Here is an 18,653-nt window from a genome sequence, read left to right on the forward strand (position 1 = left end):
AAGTTAGAGAAACCTTTGGTGACAGTGTCATTTGAGATAGAGTTTTGCTTTGGCAGTCATCTCATTTTATTTCTTATCAACTTTCCCTGCAAAGCCAATTATTTTCTGTGCTAGTACCAAATGATGTCTTGCATAAAAAGTTAAAGGTGTTCTAAGGTGCATTTTACAGGCTCAGATGTAACATTTAAAATGTTAGACTATCACTTAATATTATGATGCACAAAAATAGCACTTTTTCATTCAACTCTTTTATTCACGTATTAATACAAAAAATGGAAGTACGTGGTGAGTTCTGTTGTTGACCATAATGATTAAACTCCCATTTTTGATTTATAGATGGGGAAACCCCTTCATAATGCTAATGTTTTAACCAGGGCTGGACTGAGTATAATGAGGCAGCTCTGGCACTTTAAGACCAGTGGCCACCTAATGACATCAGCATGACCGATGGCTGTATATGCCAGGCTATATCTTATGTTTCTACGCCCACATAGCTTGCAGTCAGGGATAACTTGTGACCTCACACTATAACACTCAATCTTGCTGGAGGGACAGATTGTTATGTATAGAGTGATGCCGGGCAGTGGGCCACTGGGCATTTGCCCGGTGTGCCAGATGGCCAGTTTGGGGCTGATTTTAACTCCTTTTTGAGCCGGGCTTAGTGTTCAAAGCACTAATTGTCTCTTTACTTAATATATTGTTGTATGACTGAGAATAATGGAAGCCTTGACCCCCCCAACATCACATACTATATGTGAAGTGATTGGGAAGCCCATAATAACAAATAACTACACTTTTTTGATAAAATTAATTTAAATTAAATTAATTTAAATTAATTAAAAGTATTATTAAATATTGTATGAATATGAATGCTAATGGATGCTAACGGAAGGGTATTGAGATGATGGGAAAATAAAGGATGGGTATTGAGATGATGGGGAAATAAAGGATGGGTATTGAGATGATGAAGATGGAGTGGGATGATTGTGGTGCAATATACTCTGCAGATACTCTAAGTAGCCTACCTTGGGTTCCCATTTATAATTATGAGGAGACAATGCATAGTCATGTATAGCAATGACCACTAGACTCTTGTGACTGGCCAAAAACACTTCTTTCCTTTAGTTTTTGGTCTATTAGTTTTCGGACAAGTTTTCTGCCCTGTAGGCTCAGATAAAATTCGGAGGGCTTTTCCCATTAAAAAAAACATTTGTTGTCAGTCAACTTCACTCTCACACACACTCATTCACTCTATCTCACACTCTCATTTACACTCTCTCACACTCATTCACACTTATTCACTCTTATTCACTCTCTCTCACAATGTCTACATTCTGTTAAAATTGAAATGTGTGCAAATCTGAATGCACACGTCTAATGACCACATATTCTGCACTTTATAAGGATGGCATGCCTAAAATGTTACAATGTTCAAACATCTGCAGATTTCATGCAGTTTCTCCTATACCTCGTCCTGCCACCAACAGTAAGTGTGGTGCCAGTGACCAACATGTGCCAAGTTATTTCATACTTGAAAAGATAACTTAGAATGTGCTTTCCAACCCACTTCAAACGACTATAAGTAGGTGACTTCTACTGTGGTCAGCTGTATTCTAAGCGTCGTTTTATTTTTAATTATTTTGTCAGTAATATATTTTAGCCATGTCTTGCTAAAACAAGTTGACTATAGTTGGCAGAAATGTGTAAGTTTATGGATTGTTATATTTATTGTAACATCTATTATTACTGAATATAATAAATTGTCTTAATAGCACAAGGTCCAATTTTCCGCCACCCATGAATTTAACAGCATTCACTTACTTCCTGCGCATGCATTTATATACTTAGGCATTCAACTGAGTGTTCCCCTAATGACATTATCAGAACAAATCTCTATAAGGGGCTTTCACAAATGCTTGTAATAGTAGTTTTTTTATATAAAGTGTTATATAATAACTAACATATCAGTTATGTATGATTCTTTGCATTCTTATTATTTTGTTATGTTTTAATGCCTTTAATAGGTTTACTGTTTAGGTAAACTAGCCTTCTTTGTCTTATTTTGAAATTCAGATCACAAACACATTATAAAATGGCATTATTTATTTAATTTCGGCTGGACTGGTGATGACTAGGTGATCCTGGCACTTCAAGGCTAGTGGCTGCCAAATGACATACATGCAGTGGGTGGCTGGATATGCACAACCACATGTAATGTTTTTGTACTTACACAGAATGCAGTTGCGTATATCTAGATAGCAAATGCATTGCTGCTGGAGCGGCATTATTGGTGAGCATTGGGCCCTACCGGCCAACCAACCTACGGGTCTTCTTCTTGGTGAGCCAGATGGCCAGTCCAGGCCTAATAATATTTTATGAATGGTTGCACATATTTTGATACACTGTATGCATGTGTATGGGCCAGAAGTGGAAAGAACTAGTTTGGAGTATGGGGCTAGCCATAGCTGCAGCTTGGCTAGTCATAAATGGCCAGAGAGGAAACAACTGGAACATGATGGGTTGAGATAATGGACAGAGATTAATGGCTTGCCCAGTAATCATTTATTTATAATTCCCTATGAATGTTATTATTCTGTTGTTAAATGTATATTCCAATGACATGCTTATCTGTTTTTGCTCAACAGATTGCAGGGCTGGAAAACAGTTCACCCATAAAGGAGAACAAGGTAAAGTCATATTGGTTTCTGTTCACATATTTTGATTTAATGGTAACATTAACATTGTTTGTCTTCCATGCTAACGCTCTAAAAGTTATTGCTTCATGTTTTAATGACAATTGAATAGTTCCTTAGAAATTGCTGTAAAATTGCTGAGAGTTTATGATACCAGAAGTTACGTTTATGAAAAAGACAGAACAGAAGAGTAAAAGAAGGATAAACTATTGTTGTATTAGTTATTGTTTTACATAGCAGCATCATATTTTGCAGTGCTATATAATAGGTAAACAGGACATAACAAGTGGTATATAACATAACAATCTCACTTATAGAAACAAAAGGTAAGGAGAATCCTGCTCGAAAGAGCTTACAATCTAAGTTTGTTTTTTTTAAAACATTGTGCACCACTCCACAAAAGAAGATAATTATAAAACAAAATAGCTATAGAGGAAGAATTGTGTATCTGAGAGGGTACGGTATTCATTTTTACATTTGTGTGAACCTGATATCTCCTAGAAAAGTAGGAAATAACTAAACACGCAGGTCTGATCTGGCAAATGCCTGGTGGACTGGTGCCCAGTGGCTCCTCACAAGTATTTTTATTGCTACTTGTGCAACAGATGTCTTCTATTAGTGTGCAGCCGCTGGCCAGATATACACACACGCTGAAAAAGTATCATGCGGGCATCAAGCAGGTGGACGCATGTATGCCTTTTTTATTGGGCCCTGGTCAGGCCCAATTTTAATGTTTTTTATAAACTCACTGTTAAAAGTATCCTAACTGAGGAAGATTTTGAGATTTGGCTACATATTTTACAATAATGCTTTTCAATATATTTGAGAAGATGAAAAGACACAGTTTCTTTTATGAGCGCTGCTTATAGACCAGAAATAATTTGCGCTTGAATGAGTATGAAGTCAAAACTTTCAAAAGTAACTATTTGGGGACAAATAGATTGATAGTATTGATGAACATCACCCATGAAATTAAATCTCAAGGGAGGTCATCAGTTATCCATGGAAGCTACTTCATATTTGGGGTATAAACCTTGCAGTTTAGCTCGGACAATACGTTACAAACATCATGTTAGAAACCTGTACCCACTCAGGTCTAAGTTTGAGAGAGACCGATGAGTTTAGACCAGACACAATTAGTGTGTGATACATTAATGTCATCCTGAATAACGTCTGTAAAATTGACACTTAACTAAATATATATGTATATATATATATATATATATATATATATATTTATATATGGTTTGAAAGTGTTAACAATAAAGAAAAGGTCAGTGTAAGGCAGATATAGTTTAAGCACAATTTCAGGATTTTTGATTAATATATACAAAATAAAAAATAAATTGCAGAAACTGGATTAAGTGGGGCATGCCTCATCCCTTGAAAATGAAATCATTATACATTGTGTTCATATCCTTATATACACAAGTGCATTTCATATACATTACAAATGTTCCCTGCTTCAGAAATCATCAGTATTTTTAGTCTTAATGCCAAGTTGTATTATTGCTGTCAACTTCACAATTAATGGGATTACCTAAATGTCTCTTCTTATCTAAGGCAGTCACGGTCCTATTAAATACTGCCAGCATTTCTTTCAAACAATAGTAGCACTCACCGAGAGTTCTAAAGAACGATTCACTGCTTTGATTAATAGGTTAGAATTACCATTCATGAATATAAAGCTAGCAATATGTACATTTATATAATTGGCACTATCATTTGTCACTACTTGAACACTGCATTAAGCAGATATTGTTTTAATTTAAATACACCAATCAATTGGAAACCCTATTGTACCTCTCTATCTTAGCGTATAATCGTCACTAGTAATTAAAGCGATTCCAATCATTGTATAGGCGTGGAATACGTTTCCTAAACTTTTTTTTTTTTTTTATTGTATTTTTTTTAATTTCAAGTCATATATAGTGTATGGAATATACTCCTTTTTATACCTTGAGGTGCCAGATAAAGTGAACTAGACACCCATCCGGCAGTGTTTAATTAACATCAAATGATCAGCCTATCACTTGTGAATTACAAAACATTTTCTTCCATGTTTCTTCCAACAGATATTTCAAGTCTTTACATTGTTTCTTTTTTTTTATTTGTGTGGGATAGGACTATGATCCAATTGTGACATCATATTTAATTATGAATATTCAGAAGGACCTTAAGTCCTCTAAAGGTCCTCATCATTACCATCTTCAAAATATCAGCATCTATGATTATTTTTTATTTTTTTAAGCGTTTGTTAAAAGTTTAAAATATTTTAAAACAATCTGATTTCTTAAGTAAAGCCATCTTGCACTTATCTTTAAAAAGAATATGTACACTCAGCATACTGCTAAATCATTTATTGATTTTAGCTCCATGTGTTGGAAAAAAAAGATAAACTTTTGTGCAAGAAATGTAAGAATCAAGGTTCATAGAAGGGCTAACATTATCTCATTTGCATATAAAACATCTACTTTGTAATACAGTTTAGTCCTTTTTGAGCATGCTGGGGTGTTAACAAGTGTTGAATCTATTAACCATCACCTTATTGTCCCTTATCATAAGTATATCTGATTTTCATACGCTCTATGACTTTCTTTTGTTGGCACTTATCCATGTAGCATGCGGACAGGCATATTTAGCTGCTGGCCGCAAGCTGCAATACCAGATCTGCTGCTGGAGCGGCAGGTTGGGTGAGTGTGTGGTGCTGTCAGCCTGTGGACCACCGGGTATATGCCTGGTGTGCTAGATGGCCAGTTCTGCCCTTACCTATCCGTCAACATCAACTGAACATATAGGAGGATATGGTAGAACAGGTAGGATATGAAAGGGTATTTATAAATATACTTTCTGGTTCAGAGTTCGAAATGTGGTCTTATCACCATAGCAATTGGACCAAATGAAAATGGTACCATCAGCAAAAACATTTCATTGGTTACTATGGTGAATAAACTGTATGTCCATATAAGGCTATATAAGTGCCACAAAGAGCTCTCAACTCATGGAGAATTGTGCAATAAAACTGAAAAATGTGAGCAAGCAGCAGGGGTTTCCAGGAACAACAGCTCTTGAACTTCATTAAAGACACCCAAGTAAAGAAGGACTGGTAAACTGGCTTCATAAGACAAACACATTGACACAAGGTAGAGACCACAGGGTTTCTCTTTATGCAGGATTAGTATGATTGTATGAGCTTTTGTTAAAGGTCATGCTGTAAATACTTTTACATGGATAATGGTAACAGGTCAGGCCATAGTGCCAGCCCCAATTTAAACACAAGGGTGCGAATGAAAAAGAATGAGCGCTGATTGATACGCCTGTAGTTTTCTGCATTGTCCACAACCCTTGAATTATGTTCTCCAGCACTAAATCAATATTCTGTGTATATTGCCTATTGAGCCCATTTAAAGTTTTTTTTTTTTCCTTTGACTATTCATAATGTTTTTGAAACTGTTTTTAGAGTTGGTGTTCAGATAAAAAGAATAAAAAGAATGAAGCTGAAAACAGCCGGGAACACAGTTAATGAAATCTCTTACCCAAGGGGCATAAATAATTACCAAGTAAACTTTGTGGATGTTTTCCAGCTTTTTTGAAGAAAATGTGAATGTATATGCAGAGATATCTTAAATTGTTCCTTCTAATAATGTCATCAATTCATGTTTTTGTGCATTTTTTATTCTTTTGTTTTACAGGGCAAACCTATATCCCTTTAATATATATTAATATAGTACATATTTACACTATACATACTGTAAAACAGTGCTGTAAGAATGATTTACCCCTTCTGGATTTTGTCTATTTTTGCTTATTTATCACATTAAAAAGGCCTAGATCAGCCAACTAATTCTAATATACGACAGAGACAATGTAAGTCAACACAAAATCCAGCTTTTTAAATAGAATTTTATTTATTGAAGGTAAAAAAGTTAAAAGACTCAAAACTTATGTCACTCATGTGAAAAAATAATTGCCCGTAAACCTTATAATTGGTAACATCGCTTTGAGGGAATTTTTGTACCACTCTTCTTTGGCAGAATTGTTTTAATTTGAGGGTTTTCAAGCATAAACTGCTTTTTTAAGATCATGCCGCAGCAGCTTAATCAAATTCAAATCAGAACATTGACTAGGTATTCCAAAAAAATTCATTTTGTTTATTTTGTGCCATTGGAGAGGTGGACTTGCTTGTGTGCTTTGGATCATGCTACATAGCCCCACTGCACTTGAGCTTTAGGTCACAAACGGATGGTCGGACATTCTCCTTCAGGACTTTTTGGTAGAGAGCAGATTAGGCAATTAGGGCAAGTTTTCTGAAGCAGAAAAGCAGCCTCACACCATCACACTACAACAATCATGTTTGACCGTTGTATGGTGTTCCTATTGTGGAATGCTGTCTTAGCTTTATGCCAGATATAAAGGGACTCTTGTCTTCCAAAAAGTTCCACTTCTGACTCATCAGTTCACTGAATATTATTCTTGGAGGTAGTCAAGATGTTTTTTGGCAAATGTGAGACAAGCCTTTGTGTACTTTTTGGTCAGCGGTGGTTTTGCCTTACAACTCTCTCATGGATGCTATTTTTGTCTTCCTTACTGTAGACCTTAACTGAGGCACATGAGGCCTGCAGTTCTTTACATGTTAGTCTGGGTTCTTATGTGGCCTCCTGGATAAGTCGTCAATGCGCTCTTAGAGGAATTGTGGCAGGCTGGCCACTCCTGGGGAGGTCCACAACTGTTCCAGGTTTTGTTCATTTGTAGATATGGCTCTTAATGTGGTTCACTGGAGTTCCAGAGCCTTATGAATGGTCTTGAAATCCTTTCCAGAACGATGAACATCAATGACTTTGATTCTCATCTGTCCTTTAATGATTTTAGATTGCAGCATCATGGGCTGCTTTTTGAGACATTTTACCCTACTTCAATTTTCAAAACAGGTTCTTTTTAATTAATATTTAGATTTAACATGGCTGGCAGTATTCGTCATTCCTATGTGTGTCTAGTGAAATTTAATCCAATTATCAATTGAAATTGGTTTAAAATTGGGGCAATTACTTTTTCACATAGGGTCAGGTAGGGTTGGATATATTCCGTCAATACATAAAATCATCATTTAAAACTTCATTTTCTGTTTACTCAGGTTATATTTGTTTAATATTAAAATCAGTAGGATGATCTGAAATAGGAAAAAATAGGAAAGGGACAAATACTTTTTCATAGCACTGTATACAGTGGGGCAAAAAAGTATTTAGTCAGCCACTAATTGTGTAAGTTCTCCCACTTAAAAAGATGAGAGAGGCCTGTAATTTTCACCATAGGTACACTTCAACTATGAGAGACAGAATGGGGGGAAATACAGGAAATCACATTGTCTTTTTTTTAAAAGAATTTATTTGCAAATTATGGTGGAAAATAAGTATTTGGTCAATAACAAAAGTTCATATCAATACTTTGTTATATACCCTTTGTTGGCAATGACAGAGGTCAAACGTTTTCTGTAAGTCTTCACAAGGTTTTCACACACTGTTGCTGGTATTTTGGACCATTCCTCCATGCAGATCTCCTCTAGAGCAGTGAGGTTTTGGGGCTGTCGCTGGGCAACACAGACTTTCAACTCCCTCCAAAGGTTTTCTATGGGGTTGAGATCTGGAGACTGGCTAGGCCACTCCAGGACCTTGAAATGCTTCTTACGAAGCCACTCCTTCGTTGCCCGGGCGGTGTGTTTGGGATCATTGTCATGCTGAAAGACCCAGCCACGTTTCTTCAATGCCCTTGCTGATGGAAGGAGGTTTTCACTCAAAATCTCACAATACATGGCCCCATTCATTCTTTCCTTTACACGGATCAGTCGTCCTGGTCCCTTTGCAGAAAAAAAAGCCCCAAAGCATGATGTTTCCACCCCCATGCTTCACCGTAGGTATGGTGTTCTTTGGATGCAACTCAGCATTCTTTCTCCTCCAAACACAACAAGTTGAGTTTCTAGCAAAAAGTTCTACCTTGGTTTCATCTGACCATATGACATTCACCCAATCCTCTTCTGGATCATCCACATGCTCTCTAGCAAACTTCAGACGGGCCCGGACATGTACTGGCTTAAGCAGGGGGACACGTCTGGCACTGCATGATTTGAGTCCCTGGCGGCGTAGTGTGTTACTGATGGTAGCCTTTGTTACTTTGGTCCCAGCTCTCTGCAGGTCATTCACTAGGTCCCCCCGTGTGGTTCTGGGATTTTTGCTCACTGTTCTTGTGATCATTTTGACACCACGGGGTGAGATCTTCCGTGGAGCCCCAGATCGAGGGAGATTATCAGTGGTCCTGTATGCCTTCCATTTTCTAATAATTGCTCCCACAGTTGATTTCTTTACACCAAGCTGCTTGCTTATTGCAGATTCAGTCTTCCCAGCCTGGTGCAGGGCTACAATTTTCTTTCTGGTGTCCTTCGACAGCTCTTTGGTCTTGGCCATAGTGGGGTTTGGAGTGTGACTGTTTGAGGTTGTGGACAGGTGTCTTTTATACTGATAACAAGTTCAAACAGGTGCCATTAATACAGGTAACGAGTAGAGGACAGAGGAGACTCTTAAAGAAGATGTTACAGGCCTGTGAGAGCCAGATATCTTGCTTGTTTGTAGGTGACCAAATACTCATTTTCCACCATAATTTGCAAATAAATTCTTTAAAAATCAGACAATGTGATTTATGGACTTTGTTGTCTCATTCTGTCTCTCATAGTTGAAGTGTACCTATGGTGAAAATTACAGGCCTCTCATCTTTGTAAGTGGGAGAACTTGCACAATTGGTGGCTGACTAAATACTTTTTTGGACCACTGTATGTATATACATCTGTTTTGAAGTTATTGCATTCTATTGATTTTACTGAATATGGGTTTGATAGCAGATTTCTTTGTACATAAACCTCTTTTCTTATCAATCCTTAACCTTCTCAGGCCGATTATGCCATATGTTGGTTTAGATAAAATTGATTTTTCTCTGTAAACTATTTTGCTGTTCAGGCTGTATCTTAAATAAAATACGATGCCAAGTACACATCACACAAATGAAGTATGTTTTGGTAAATTTGAATGTCCTGTCCTGAAAAAAAAAATCAGCTTCATCAGGATTGTTGTAACTCACATACTAAAATGATGTAAAGTCATTATAATCAATAACACATCACGCTAAGGCATTTTTCAAAACATCTTGTGATTCCAAGATGTTTTAACTCTAGAGTTTCTGACTTCTTTGAAGCAATAAAAAAAACCTCAACATTTTCTTCACCAGTTGTTAAAAGTCAGCTTTCTAATGGCTATTTAGAAGGGCTTATCAGAGAACTAATGCAAACAATAAAAACAACATTTACTCACTCCCTTTGGTTTTCTGCATTATATATTTTAAAGATAACATGGGAAAAATCTTAACACAACATTATGCACAAAGAGGCCCATCAGTATTGGGATTCTTTATGCTAGAAAACCCTCTGTCCTCTGAGGCCCTAATGTAACATTAGCTCCTTTCCTATGTTGGCTCAATAAAATGTATCAACTTTGACTAAAGACACCAAAAGTGCCTCACAAATCCTAGCTTTAACCTTTGTTAAAAATGGTGTGTGTATAACATGTCACTGTGCAGGCTAGATATCAGTGTGATGCTTGCAGACATGGCCCGTGTCATAGTATTTGTGGGGTCAGGTATCATGTGGGTTTTCTTTTTTACTTATGTTGGGTTTTTATTTAGTAATGGCATAGATCTTGCTTGAACTTTATAATATTTATACAGGAGAGACCGACAATGTCTTGAAAGCCTGCAATCTATAATACTTCAATACGTTTTTAACAAACTTCAATCTCTAATGAGGTATAATATGAAGTCACCACTAGGGTTGACATTTAAGTCTTTTGTTATTATTTCTTCTTTTTGTATTATAATTTTTTTAAATTTTTAAAGGAATTCTCACTTTGATCTACCTGCCTGATGACCACGCAATTATTCAGAAAACAAGGGTCTGCAGCTATGCTTTCCTCTGTGTTATCTGCCGCAGGGGAATGATCAGAGACCCTTCCAGGGTCTGTACAGACTCTGCATGGTCTCTGGTACACAGAGGGAACACTCCTAGTCTCGGTATGAGCTGCTTAAGTGCCACCAGTGGTGTTGACTGCTTTTGATGGCATCTGTGACACAAACCTCTTTCAGCTTTTGGAAAGTCTTTCGTAGTTTCACTGAGAAAATAAAATAATAGGTAACATTTCTATATATTTTTTCTTTAAAGGGTGGTGGATATGTTACCAGTTATCTCTGTACATTTCATGCTCATGGCTGGTATGAAAGGGATTAATCAACTTTTTAATCCTCCAAGTAATGGGTACCTGATATGGTCATATAATGATAGACAACTGAGTGTATCATTTTAAAAATCCTACCTGGAATTAGAAAAGCAAATATTTTCACCAAACTTTTTTGGCTATTTCAGTATTTGCTGAAATTGTATTCAAAACGTCAGTAGTCAGTAGGCAACCTCTTAAATACATGAAGGAAACATTTCTACATCTCCGAATACTTAGCAAATAATGTCCCGGTAGAATACTGGTTTGTGGGCCAGGATTCTATGATAAACGAAAGAAGGTATTTCTAAACAGAAACAATATAGCCAGGTAAGCAAGTTATGCTTGTGTGTCACCAATGTACAGGAGTAATATGTTGGAACAAAGAAGGGTCAAGAATACCCCTGCCCTCCAGCATACAACCTAGAGGTCTTCTGAACATTATAGCTCCATAGCCAACCTGCCGTATGAGATGAGAAGAAACTGCAGAATAAGAATGAGTGTATGAATGACTGGCAAAGCGTTTGTAGCTGAAAATTTTTAAATGTAAAGTGGCTGGAGCAGCTCTAACAACTAAACGGAAAACTGTATCCAAAGACAATTATATACTCTCTTTAATTAGCTTCTTTTGTTACTGCTTTGTGTTGTGCTGTTTTTAGTTTGGATTGTTTCTGATGGAGCGGCTATGGTTCTGAGGACCCTCTATACAGATTCTCCGCAATTAAAAATGGAACATTGATTTCCATTCGTTGCGCAGGGAAAGTGGGGCAGCCTTAAAATGTTTAAAGCCTTAAAATGTTTACAAAGAAGGTTACTCAGAGCATGTCTCAGTGGCTGTTAGAAAATATGGCAAAGAGCCGGCTTTTCATTTTACCAAATTCCCAGGAGATTGTCTTACTCAACAAATTAGAGAGTGTAGGAAATATGAATAAATTTTGTTTATCTAGTCTATTAACCCTTTTAAGTGCCAGCAAGTAATGAAAACCTTACAAAGAAATGATTCTCAGTCTTTGGCGAGTTACTGTCCAAGATTTTAATGAGCAAACCATTTTTTGACCCACACATCCTATGTACTATCCACCAAGATGTGCTTGAATGTATTCTCTATTACAATCCCTGAAGAAATTTAAAAGAGGCCTGATATATGTCAACCTATTGCATCGGATTGTACAATGTCTTATAATCATCTTACATGCCTGGTTTATTATCCCTTTAGTTTGTTTTCTTCTGACACTGGAAATGAACATAATATACATATTCATCTAGTACATGCCTTAAAAGATCATTTTTGAAATCAAAATGACAAGGTATTTATTAAACACTGCTGAGGGCCAGTGCCTCCCATCATGTGCCATACTAATTTTTGGCTATGGCAACTCCCCTTTACCGCTCACTTCTTGGCAGCTCATTCTAATTGCAAAAGTGCAGTCTTTAACTGCAGTCTAAGTAAGTTTATGGAAAATTTCTGCCTCTTTTGGAGAAGTGGCTTCAGGACTTGGGCAGGTCTATGCATAGAAGCGTGGTTTCACCTGGAGACTCCAGGTAAGAATATATACTGCATATACTGTATATATATATATATATATATATATATATATATCTGTGTTCTCTCCCGTATTTAGACATAACTCAGAGAAGTGCCATCATCGTTACTACTGGGCATCGAGATAAGACATCATTTTCCGAAGGGCATGATCTTCCTACTTATCGGCCCACCCAGCAGTCAGCATAGACCAAATACACCACTGCTGTCCATTATAAGGGCTAAATCCATACAGTAATTTTAAAAGCTTCTTTCTGGCAACTTTGGTGAATGTCAATCAATTTGATCCCTATGGCAATCCCACAATTTAGTGAATGGAAAGTCCCCACTCTAGTGAATAGGAAATCAGCTTAGGGAAAAATCAGTTAACTTGCACTGGATTTTTGTTTGCTTAGAACAGAAACACTTTGGGACGCTAAGCAGGGGTGCCTCTTCACATTCTACGTAACATCAATCTACTTCAGAGTCCATCAAAACCAGAAAGAAAAGAAAAACAGCACTGCGACTTTAAACATACTTTTCTGTAGTTTGATAAGAGAAAAAAATGAAAAGGAAAAAATGTTCAATTTTAGTCAATTCTTCACAGAAAATGAAATGCCATTTCCACAGGGTTTGTACTCCACTGTAGCGGCTGACTAGTTCAGAGCAGCCAATGAGAACTTCAGCTCAGCCAGCGCTGACAAAGATTAATGGACACCTTGCAGACCTACTTAATGATTATCCCCATCAGGAGAAGAGAGACATGCTCAGAAATATGGCCAGTGCCTTCCTTGTGTTAGGTTGCACTGCCATTTAGGATAGAACGTTGCATATTCTTCTTTTTAATTGTCTGCTGTGAAAAAAAAAATTGATTACTCGTAATTAGAAGTTTAAGAAATTCTGCACTCTGAGCTGGGGAACGTGATTCACCCAACCCTCTTAGCTATTTTTTTAAAACATTCTTCCAAACCCTGATTCTTGCCGTTTCTGCTCCCCTGCCCTCTGTCCCACCTATTAAACAATGCTTCCTGATTACAGTATGCTATGCTTATTGTTGTACGCTTACAGCACAAGCACTCTGACAATCAAGCAACACAAGAAAGCAGAGAATGATTTCAAATGGTCAGGTCTGATAAAGACAAAAAACTCTATTCCCCCCAAAAATGAAGAAATAATGGTTGCAGCTATAAATATAGGTACACACGATGTGTATACCCAGCATGTGTAATAATAAAATACTAAGTATACCAATCCAGCCACTGGTATGGCTAAATATTAGAGTAGAACCTTCACAATATCATTATAAAACTCTGTAGGAAGGTGTTGGCTACCCTGCGTGCTTTAAAGATGCAAAGCCATACATTTAATTCTCTGAGAGATTCAAAGGGTTAAATGACCACAATTTTTTCTATATGGGGTGCTTAATCAAGTATGCAATATTCATATTGTTTTCCAACTGTCAAAAAAAGCTGGAGGCAGCACAATTAACAATCTCCTTTGCTGTTTTGGACACAGAACATGCAATCAGCATATAAAGAACAAAGCGATATATAGCTTCGGCCTAGGAGGTCAGCCCTTACTGCTAAAAGAAAGGCAAATACCTGTCACAGAACTAGGGCTGCAGAGGACTGGTTACCTTGTTTGGCGTTTTTTTCCCCCCTTTACACCCTGCTGTTATGGACCATTTCCCTTGCCCTGCGCCTAACCGGGAGGTAGCCGCAAATCCATAGAACTGCACGGCTGAACTGCATCGCTACGAACACCTGTTTTTCTACCACGTCGCTCTTTTGAGGTTATACTTTGCTCGTGGTGGGCAACACTTGGCGATGGTTACAGAGAGGGAGCCAATGTGGGAACCCTGGTTTTATCACCCATCATTAGGAGCAAGTTTACCCAGCCACGGCTATGGAACTCTGGCCTGGCTACCTCGCTGACTATTCCCGGGGACGTTACCGATTCTGTCGCTCAGGGTCCCTGGGATTGATGCTGCTCCCTCAGGATAACCCCAAAATAGTGACCCTTCTCCGGTTGGGCATTGCTGGCCAGAGAACTGTACGGAGGCGCCGGGCTGTCTGTTCGACGGGCTCCTGTTTTACCTCAAAATTAGTTCTGTCTGATGCTTGGGGCAGGCTGCTATGATAACTTATTGTCCTTTTTAGGACAATATTAGCACTGTGTAGTGCCAGCACAGCTCAATTGAATTTTGTTCCCGCTTTGTCTTGCCAGCGCTAGCCTCTTCCAGCACTGAAGGGGTTAACTGTGAAGTCTCAGACCTTAGGAAGCACGATTAGTTGGTGTACCAAGTTGTACAGGTTGTCTCATTGTTTATATCAGATTAGAGTAAGCCAAGTCACAAGTGGTCTGATCCTGTGTGATCTAACACGTCAGTTTGATGACTAGATTTACATCTGGGTAACTATCATACATTCTGGAAACACATATAAAATGTATACTTATCTTAAATGTATTCACAGTGCTGATGGAGTTTTGCTCCAGGGCCCTATCATGGTTCAGCGGCATCCTGGCATCTGACACTAATCAGTATGAGTGGGAATGACTCATACTGGTGGTGACATTCCAGCAGTGCCTGCGATCCTCTAAGTCACTTAATGTAGATGGGCTGGCAAAGGACCCAAAGGGCAATTTTTATCTGTTATAATATTTTGGGCCATTAACAGAAACCTTTATCTTTGCACAACATTTCATCTTTTGCAGTTCCAAATATAGAACAGAGGGTCTAGAGTAAATTTAGTAGACGTTCATACTGAAGCTTCCCTTCTGTTCTCCTTTACAGTGTTTTTCCTTTTGAGAATGTTTGTTGGACATTTGCCCTTTGGGCCAAGCGGGATATTGTTTTAAGGGGTGAGTTAAGCATGGCTAGGAGTCAGTAGCTTTTAACTTAACTGAGTAAGGCAGAATAATGTAATTTGTTCACACATGTGAATATTGTTTTATTTATACATTTAGGATACTAATGTAAACATAGACGTCATTTCTATAGACCAGGGATGTCCAAGTTTTTTCTGCAGTGGGCCACTTCATCAGAATTGTATACGTGCGAGGGCCGCACTCATTTTTCACTGTGAGAAAATATGGCCTTTAATAAAATATGCAGATTAAAATAAAGTAAATGACACAAAACCTTTACTTTTCCTCACTGATGTCTGGGCCTAGAAAGGTTTGTGACTACAAATTCAGGATAATTAAAAATGAAATACTTCTATTTATTCTAGGGATGCACCAAAATGAAAATTCTGGACCAAAACATTCACAGTTCACTTAGCTAAAACCAAAAATGACCCCCCCACACTTTTATAAATAATACCGTATTTGCTCGATTATAAGACGACCCCGATTATAAGACGACCCCCCAAAATCAAAATATTAATTTAGGAAAAAAACAAAAAGCCTGAATATAAGACTACCCTATAGGGAAAAAGTTTTACCAGTAAATATTAATTAATGTAAATTATTTTCATGTTTAATAAAAGCTATGATTGAGAAAAATATATTTTTTTAATTTCCTTTTATTTGCCAACCTGCCCCCCCCAGTTATGCCACTCTGCCCCCAGAAATGCTTTATACCCCCCTATTTGCCACTCTGCCCCATGATATGCCTTATACCCCTGTATGCCACTCTGGCATATAGGGGGTTAAAAGGCATATCATGGGGCTGAGTGGCATATAGGGGGGTATAAAGCATTTCTGGAGGTATATAGGCATATCATGGGGCTGAGTGGCATATAGGGGGTTAAAATGCATTTCTGGAGGTCCAGAAATGCATTTTAACCCCCTATATGCCACTCAGCCCCATGATATGCCTTTTAACCCAGCATGTACTGGCTGCCTTGGCTTGATAGGAGTGTGATTGCTGTTAGCAGTTTGATATATATATATATATCAAACTGCTAACAGCAATCACACTCCTATCAAGCCAAGGCAGCCAGTACATGCTGGAACCTGGGGATGATAGCAGTGGGATTACAGCCTCCATATGCCATGCTACAACCCCCACCCCCCTTACACATCCATGCTATCACACACACACTCACACTCATTCACAAACATTTAAATACTCATTCATTCCCTTAATCACACACACTTCACACATACTCAAAAACCCTCCCCCACCCCCTCACCTGAACTGCAGATCTCCCACTCGCAGACTTCTGGAGGGGACCGGCTGTAGCAACTTCTCTGGCCCCGCCCCCAGAGGAGGGAGGGGGGAGATAGAGTTCTGTGAGGACGCTGCAAGCTTCCTGCCCTGCTTCTAACAGAAGAGACGCTGCTCGCGACCGGTAAGCAGCATGGCGCCAGCATTTTTTTGGGGTCTGATTAGAAGACGACCCCGATTATAAGACGAGGGGTATTTTTCAGAGCATTTGCTCTGGAAAAAACCTCGTCTTATAATCGAGCAAATACGGTAATAAAAACTCACATTTTTAATAAAAGTAGGTAACACACCACAATTGGACAAAAAAATAGCAATATGACTTGGCATGATAGGAATTGGCTGTTAGCAATCACACTCCTATCATACCCAGGCAACCAGTAAATGCTGGTACCTAGGCATGATGGGACTGTGCTTGCTGTGATTGCTGTTAGCAATCACACTCCTATCATGCCAAGTCAGCCAGTACATGCTGGTACAGGGTGGCTGTAAGTGATGTGCAGACCCCATACTACTGGCAGCATCAATACACAAGGGGGCAGCTAGCTAGGTTTCAGCAAGTACTGGCTGACTTGGCATGATAGGAGTGTGATTGCTAACAGCAATCACAGTCCCATCATGCCTAGGTTCCAGCACTTACACATCCATGCTATCACACATACACTCATTCATTCATTCATATACTCATTCATTCACAGATTAATTCCCTCAATCACGCATACTCATTCAAACACCCTCCCCACCCCCTTACCTGCACTGCAGCTCCTCGATGCCGCTCACAGACTTCAGCAGAGGGTGCGGCCTCCCTCTGTGTTCTCTGGTACTGCACAGAGGAAGGAGGACTGGAGCAGGGTCATGTGATGTCACGTGAACTCTGCTAGGTTCCGCTTCCTCTATGCAGTACAGAAGACCCTCCCACAGGTAAGTAGCAGGGCTCGAGGTGCGGCCCGCGTAAGATCGGTGGCCGCATGTTGGACGCCCCTGGTATAGACCCCCTACCCTTGATATTTGATATCAGTTCAATAACTATGTGTTCTAACAATGCTGTTGGATAGTACTAAATACAATGTTAACGGTAAGATTCTTCCTCAGATCTCCAGGTAATTTTGTATTTATAAAAGGCAGGTTAGTGGTATTTGGCCATGCCAACTTCCACTTCCCTCTCACTCCCCGCAGCTCATTCTATTTACAAAAGTAGTGCATGTGATCAGATTTCCTCTTTAACTGGAGACTAAGTACATTTATGGAAACGTTCTGCCGCTTTTGGAGAAGTGGCTTCAGGACTTGGGCAGTGCTAGCCCTATATAGCAGGGGCTTAACAGGGGCGAAAATTGCCCGGGGCCCCCCAACTTCACCAAGCAACATGTCCCACAGTGTCACTTTTGCCTGTAGCTTGTGAGTGCCATCTTTGCCCCCTAGCAGCTTATCAGTGCCCCCAAACAGCCTGCCTGTGCCATCTTCGCTCCAGCTTGACAGTGTCCCCAACAGATTATCTGTGCCTTCTTTGCCCTCAAACAGCCTGGCTCTGCCATCTTAGCTCCAGCTTGTCAGTGCCCCCATCATTGCACCAAACACCTTGTTTATGCCATCATTGCCCCTTGCCTCCTCTCTAACATACACTCTGGCACACATATGTAAACACACTTACACAAATTTACACATGCTAACACTCATACTCACTAACACACACAATCCCTCTCACACCACTCATGATAACACAAACTCCATCTCATACCACATACATATCTATTCTCAAACGCACACTAACGGGTTGAGTAAGGACCGGAGGTGGTCCGAAAACGCTGATTTAAATAAATAGGTGTTAAACACACTTTACTATAAAGACCGTGAGTGCCCATCTTACTTTGGTTACATATATATATATATATATACTGTAGTAAAATCAGAAATTACAAGACCCACACCCCACTCAATATTTTTATGGATAGCATAAGTGCAAT

At 38.8% G+C, this 18,653-nt stretch overlaps 1 protein-coding gene across 1 annotated transcript in view; it reads left to right on the forward strand.

Annotated features, from left to right (window-relative positions):
* Positions 1-18,653, forward strand: part of PTPRD (protein tyrosine phosphatase receptor type D) — a 691,347-nt gene that overhangs the window by 473,663 nt on the left and 199,031 nt on the right. Inside the window, exon 8 of the mRNA XM_053465969.1 lies at positions 2,646-2,687. The gene's annotated coding sequence lies outside the window, so the exon portion shown is untranslated. The remainder of the gene's footprint in view (positions 1-2,645; positions 2,688-18,653) is intronic.

This window comes from Spea bombifrons, chromosome 1, assembly GCF_027358695.1.
Source record: "Spea bombifrons isolate aSpeBom1 chromosome 1, aSpeBom1.2.pri, whole genome shotgun sequence".
NCBI lineage: Eukaryota > Metazoa > Chordata > Amphibia > Anura > Pelobatidae > Spea > Spea bombifrons.